This window comes from Triturus cristatus, chromosome 4_1 (genome assembly GCF_964204655.1).
Source record: "Triturus cristatus chromosome 4_1, aTriCri1.1, whole genome shotgun sequence".
In the NCBI taxonomy this organism is placed as follows: domain Eukaryota; kingdom Metazoa; phylum Chordata; class Amphibia; order Caudata; family Salamandridae; genus Triturus; species Triturus cristatus.
In genome coordinates, this window is record NC_140585.1 from 144,493,151 (window position 1) to 144,500,607 (window position 7,457).

A 7,457-nucleotide genomic window follows, 5' to 3' on the forward strand; every position below is an offset into this window, starting at 1 on the left:
CGAGCCATGTCTCGGGCGATATTTTAAAACCCGGGACATGTATCGGGTCTAGAGATCATCAGTTCAACAAGTACTTACTTGCACCCACTGGGGTGAACCACTCAAGAACTCCATCAGAGATCATCAGTTCAACAAGTACTTACTTGCACCCACTGGGGTGAACCACTCAAGAACTTCATGTACCAGCTTCCCTTGGGGCGACCCGGAGGAGGAGCTAGCGGAGTGCGGTCCATTGCGGTTGTTTATAATAATTACACTATATTTAGCATAATCCGTGACGACAAATGACACGCACGAATGAAAATTGGGGGCGGAGGTGAGACACGACTTCTGGAATCGTATTGATTCTAAGAAGCCCTCGCATGGTGAGGGCAGTGCATGCACGCTGCTAACGCCAGGCGGGACCTAAAAAAAGGTTGCATTTTTCATGGTTTTGTATTTTGTCCCTTAGAAATGCTACTGGTTAAAGGGTAACGTCACATTGTTATATGTATTGATGTTTAAATCAAAGTTAAGTTTAATAGGTTGAAAAAGCAGTATTTTAATATGACCCACAAGTGAAGTCGCCAATCCATACTAAGAGTTGATGTATATTGATAGGCAGACGACGGGAGTGCATTGCTTAAAAGGGGCCATCGAGACAGAGTCTGGAGAAAAGGCTTTTCATCTCCTGCTTAGAAAATAACATCTGGGGTCTCCGGGTGAAGATAAGAGACAGTCAGCCTAATGGAATCATTTAGAAGACAGCACATTGTACAGACACAGTCTGCAAGCAGCATGACTTCAGTTGCATCTGTTAGGATCTGTTTGAATAACAGATCATTAGTAGTTAGCTAAACGTCAGACGTTTGGTTTCAGCCCTGACATTAGTTGGATATTAGTTCCAGAGAGGAAGGGTGCTTCGCCTGAAGAATCACCCAGTGAAAGAAGTCAGTTTATGCTTGGTTCAGCGTCACAACAGTCGTGCTTCAGCAGGATCGATTTTATAGTTAGGTAAGAAGGCCTTTCACTATTTGAGGCACAACACATTTTAATTGTATCCATGTCTCAGAGCAGGTACAGCCATCTTAGTGTTGTCTGTGTAATGAATTCCTGCCACTTGGATTCACTACTAATCTGGCTGTCTAGTCGTCGTGGGTTACTTGCACATGCGCCAGTTATTCACACAGGCCTCATAACAACGATTTACAGCAGTCAAACAGAGAGAGCCTCCAGCTCGATTCTTTGGAGGTAGCTAGGCTAAACTAAAATTAGTGTCGTCACCTTCAACACACTGCCACCAGGCCATTTAAACACTCTTTAAAGACCCACTGTCATCATCTGTCCACCCGCCCAAATGCCCTGTGTTTCTTATCTCTCTGTACCCCTAGCAGTCCATTTGTACACTCAGCAGCCCCTAAAATACAAGGAAATAAAAGAAGCAATGCTGCACCTACTGTGTTCTCTGGCACCTGTGTTTAGCAGATAGGGGTAGTGCAGCATTATTAGATACAGTGATTTGCCCAGGATCACACAGGTGCTCAACTTGTTTTATGTTCAAGGCTGAATAAAAAAGTCTTCTAGATCTGGGCAGGCATGGCGGTAGGCCATTGCAAACTAAATTTAGGTCACATTGAAAAGGCTCTCTCTCGCCGAGTGTATCCTTGGCATTCCAACCCCTTGAGCACATGCTCGCAAGCATATGAAAAAACACAATGCTTGCAGAGCGCAGTGTTTGCTGCTATTACACAAAACCACTTTGATTATTAACCAGCTGATTACTCCGATGAACACCACAGACAGCACCCAGGATAATATACTGCATTGCTAGACACTTATAAGGTCACAAAGGCCACTGTACTGTAAAGGAAAGCACATAGAGAAGACATTGTCATTTACAACGCCAATAGCTCTAACTCTTGCAAATGCAAGACCTATTTCATTGCAAATGGTTGTTCTAATTGTGAGCCAAGCATGAAAGACAAAACAGTGACGTTTACTTTTACATTAGGATAGAGAGAGAGGCAGAGACACCCCAAACAAAATGCACAACCATATAACCTGAAATCAGTGCTTTAAATGGACAAAAATAAGTGCAGGTACTCACCAAATTGAGTTGTAGAGTAGGGGGCGGGGCTTTGGGTGGGGCTAGGGGGCGGAGTTATGGGCAGCGCAAAGGGATCCGGCCCAGGGCACCCGTTTAAGCATTCCTCTTGCTCATTACTACACTCATTTCAGAGCATGCCCAAATCCCCTCTTTCCCCTTACCCCTCCTACCTGGGCCCTATTCTGTCCTTCAAGGGTCTGCTATTGACCCTCATGCCACATTTATTTTGCTCTACGGCCTTATTAGTTCAACTATGCAGATGACACTAAAATCATCTGGAAATTTGAACAATAACCCAACGTGGGCATTTCCACGATAGGCCCGCGTCACTGTGCAGTTGAAGACTGAAGGACCAGAAACACCCGAAATCAACCAGTAAAAAGACTGACATCCTGTAATGCAGCACTGGCCTTATGTTGAACTGGTAACGGTCTTGAGTCGGCCTGCGGTGAGCTAAGTTGCATGTATTTATCACTGACTTTGATGAAGAAGGTGGAGGTCAATTTGCGCGCCGTGGTCATTACAGGGGCCACTGGAGTTAAGGGCCCACTTCTAATGAGGGCATCAGTAGTTTAGTTCTACTTCCACCTCCTGGGTCTCCTCAGGAGGATATTCACTTTCCTCGGATTTCTATAAATAGTGCAGCCTCCGATCAGACTTGTACTTTCTCGTCAGTTCTACCTGCCAATGGACTCTATATCTGCTTTCTTCTTTGGTGGTGTTTGCAGAAATGAAGGGCCCAATATCCAGAGGGATGGTAAACAGTAGCGTGTGCAAACTGCATTTCAAACGATTTGCGACCCAGGCTGCATTTTACAGGCAATTAATGTGCTAGCCTGTGACATAGCAGAACGAGGATTCACAGGGGGTGGCAAATCACTGTGAGTCGGCCCCCTCCCAAACTTCCTGCCAGCTCTGCATGAACGCCTTCTGAAGGCGTCTCAATTAGCATACTGAAAGGCGAGATTAGCACTCGATCAGAGTGTTTCACATAACGGATCCACTCGTGTCAGCTGTGTTGCGCTTCTTTTTGAAAATGCCAAGTTCACTGAACTTGGCTCACATCCCCATGAGTACCGGTACTCTCTTTGGACAAAGAGAAGTTCCGGTACTTAAGGGCTGAAAATTTAGAACTGCCGGTACTCAGTACCGGTGAGTACCGGCCCATTTAAAGCACTGCTTATAAGTATTTAGTTATGCAACTGTTGCATGGCTAAACACTTATAAGGTCCCAAAAGCGAGACCTATTGGCTTTGCCAATGCTTGTTTAAAGTGGGCCTCGAAACGGGTCGCTATCGGGCTCTGTTTTGTGCCCTGGCACAGGCGGTCCGTTTATTTCTGGACTGCAGTGACAGCAGGCACATCGAAGTGCACAGCACACACTGCTCACTTCTCACTAGAGGAGAAGTTACTGCGTGACGTCATGCCAGGTGAGCGTTGTTAGGGAAGGGAAATCCTTTCAAGAGAGTCATTTTCTCTCTGGATTTCCCTTCTCTTGTTGAAACTCAGGAGCAGCAACATCGTCGTGGTGTCACCAGGGCTTTAGGTGGAAGCTTTTTCAATAATATATACAAGCCGTAGTTGCTGTTTATTTATCTTATGCAACTAACAACCATTGACAAAGCCAATAATACTGACTTGTTGTGGGTATGATTTTACTTGTTGTATCACATATCTGAATGCAACGACCGAAACAGCAAAATACAAGTTGGGCAGCGCACTATGCGAAGCACAGATTTTTAGCTTAGGTGTTTTTAAGCCACGCCCTTAATCACATTGGCCACGCCCCTTTAAGAGACCCCCTAGTTTTTTCATCCCACTTAAAGCCCTGTTCATAGCTGGTGGTGCCCCTTGTCCTGTGTCAGTGTGCTGTAAACAGGTGCCCGCACAGGTGTGTTTGCCAGAGAAGAGTCGTGTTAGTTCTGTTAATCTGTCGCGGTGCAGAAAGGTTGTACATTTGAGTCATGGCACCTTTTAATGCCATCTGGGTCAGAAGTCACCCGGTCAGTGTTTTCTCTGAACTGATTCCCACACACTGTACTTTGATTTACTTCAATGACGTCACCATCGCGTCACATTTAAGTGTTTCACCTTCTAGCTACATGGTAGCTGGTTTGTGAAACAGACTGGCTGGGCGCCAAGGACTCTTAAAGTAAGATTCCAGGCGCGGGCTGCAGTGGGGCTGGAGTGTGCAATGTTTATTTGTGATATTGAAATCTCACTTGGCTCAAAGTTGAGGCGATTTTGAGATAACATGCCCATAGGAACACTGTGCACATAATCAGGGAGACTGGTGGTCAGACACCATTCCAGAAGCCCGGATAGCTCAGTCGGTAGAGCATCAGACTTTTAATCTGAGGGTCTAGGGTTCAAGTCCCTATTCGGGCGCAAGAATTTTTTTTTTCTGTTATTCAGCAGATTTGAAATGGAGGTGTTTTTCAAATTTATTTTGCCTTTTACTCTTTTATTTCGATCGCTCTAACTTTTCCTCTGTTGTCATCCGGATTTCTTAAAACCAGTAACGACTCCACCTGTTATAGAAGTTTCCACTTTGAATCAATCGATGTTTTCTGCCTCCGCGGCCACCTGTGACGTCCAACTCTCTGCATTTGATACATTTATGGTCTCAGTGATTGAAAACCAACCCCAAAGCCCTCTGATCACAAGCAAACTTCTAATTTATTCCAAACCACACTTCCTGCCAGTGCTGCGAGGTGACCGAGTCGAGCTTCGCTACCAGTTTATGTTTTATTATCCTTACTACGCTTGTCTGCTCGCGTCTCGGTGAAACCCCTGATTTACTGTTTGTAACAATGTATCGAGCAGGTTTCCACAAGGGAGGGGAGAATTGTTTTCCATATATTTAAAGGGATTTCAAATCTGACCCCACTTTTTATTTTCATAACTTTGAATTTTTTGCCACAACTTGTTATTTGTGAGACGGATGCTGATGAACGAATTGAGAGAAAAACTGTGGAATGTGTAATTTGCTGAAAGCGAATTTAGAGCCAAAAGGTAAAAGGTGATGCGCCGTCACGGGTATTCTATTTACCACCAAAAGTGTTTCTTAAAAAACACATGCAAGGGGCCAATCTCACACTCCCTTAACTCATTCCCAGTGCCTGTGCCTCTCACCCGCACTCTCTCTTAACTCACTCCCAGCACCTTGAGTCTATCACACTCTCTTAACTCACTCCCAGCACCCGAGTCTCTCACTCTTTCACTCTCTCTTCACTCCCAGTGCCTGAGTCTCTCACTCTCTCACTCTCTCTTCGCTCCCAGTGCCCGAGTCTCTCACACTCTCTTAACTCACTCCCAGTGCCTGAGTCTCTCACTCTCTCACTCTCTCTTCACTCCCAGTGCCCGAGTCTCTCACTCTCTCACCCTCTCTTCGCTCCCAGTGCCCGAGTCTCTCACACTCTCTTAACTCACTCCCAGTGCCTGACTCTCACTCTCTCTTAACTCACTCCTGGTGTCTGAGTCTCTCACTCTCTCACACTCTCTTAACTCACTCCCAGCACCCAAGTCTCTCACTGTCTCATAACTCACTCCCAGGTAGGGTGACCAGACGTCCCCGTTTTCCCAGGACGGTCCCCGTTTTTGGGGAAGTGTCCCCGTGTCCCGACACTTTTCTCCAAGTGACTCAAATGTCCCTGTTTTCAAACAGTGTCCCCGTTAAACACAGAAATGTCCCTGTTTTTCATTGTTCTGGTTGAGCATGCGCGCGTCTGCTCTCTTTCCACTGTTTACGGCATGTGTCATCACTGGGGTGAGCGCTGTAGCACGAAGGGAAATCCTTTGAAGAGAGACATTTAACACGCAGCGCCACCTACGTCATCGTGCCAGCCAAAGTTTTTTCTTTGGATAAAACAATATTTCTTCGTCCTGTAGCTTGTATTCATAGTCATACAAACTTTTCAGTAGCCCTTATGCATACCGTGCAAGGATTAATGCATTGCTCATTGCATGTTTTATTCATAACCAATTGATGCATGCTTTGTGTTCTCCATATCAAAGCTATGACTTGACCCTTTGACTGACCTTTCAGATCACGGCAAACTGTTTAGCTGGAAAGGACTTAAAAGAGCAGAGGTAACCCCTGTGGGAGAGGCGAGCAGCGCTTCGAGCTTTTTGCTCAGGTCTTCACACTATTGCACTATGAGATGATACCAATGGCTAGAGTGCACTATACATACCCCAGTAAGGTAACATGACATCTCAGCAGTAACTACGCAAATGTGGGAGGACAGTGTGGCCTGTGATGTTTTATTGATTTTTGGCAAATATATGCTATAGTCCTTAAAAGTGTAAATGTAATAAAAAGTACTAATGCTGCTGTGTGAAGAAGAGGGTTGCCAATAAAAGACCGCGGATTTGTTGTCTGTAAGGCTTCATCTCGGTCTGTGGAGGGAGCTGTAATTGTAGTCCTTTTTATATGTCTATGACAGCTGTCAAATAGTCCTACTTTTATGTCGATGGTTACTGCAAACCATAGTCCTACTTCTATGTCTATGACCTGTCCCCGTTTTTTGTTTTGAGAATCTGGTCACCCTACTCCCAGGTCCTGACTCTCACTCTCTCTTAACTCACTCCTGGTGCCCGAGTCTCCCTCTATGCTCAGTCTGGCCATTTCGTGCCTGTGTTTGTGTAAACATTGCTGTCTGCCTGTGTCAGTGCCTGCAGCAGGTGCAGTGCCTGTGAGTGATGTATGGCAGCGGCTGTGCTGCTGTCTGTCTGTAAAGGGACAGAAAGAGTCCGATGTCTGAAGCAGCTGAATGTATAAGGGCATTGGAACGGAAAGGGTGTTGAACATTGTTGCTGTTACGTTTTCAGCCCTAGATTGAATTCGAATAATAAAATAATGAACTGTCTTTGAGTTAGTTTTTTAAAAGGGAAAAAAGTGTTTCCGCCCGGTCTCGAACCGGGGACCTTTCGCGTGTTAGGCAAACGTGATAACCACTACACTACGGAAACCCATGTGGATCATCCTGAACCACCCTTACCTCCAATAAGCATAGAACACTAAATGCAACACTGGATAGACGCGGTGACATGGCAGCTTTTCTAAAGTTCTCTCGCTGAATGCGTAGAACTCAAGGTTGCACAGATAAGATGTCTGTCACTGAATGCATAGTACTCAAAGCTGCACAAGCATCGTGTCTCTCACTGAATGCACATCACCGTCGGCGGCACGAGTAAGAGATCGCTCACTCAATGCCAGTGCTTTAAATGGGGGCAAAATAGTGCAGGCACTCATTTAAATGTGGCGAGTGGGCGGGGCTTGGGGGCGGGGCTTAGAGCAAGACATGCCGATACTTATTGACTTCGATACGACTTGCAGCACAGACATGGGAAATGTCTTTCAATGAAC

General features: G+C 45.7%; 1 non-coding gene across 1 annotated transcript; it reads right to left on the minus strand.

Annotated features, from left to right (window-relative positions):
* Window positions 1-6,987: 6,987 nt before the first annotated feature.
* TRNAV-AAC (transfer RNA valine (anticodon AAC)) lies at window positions 6,988-7,060 on the minus strand. The gene has a single exon. It is a non-coding gene; the product is annotated as a tRNA-Val (tRNA).
* Window positions 7,061-7,457: the final 397 nt, after the last annotated feature.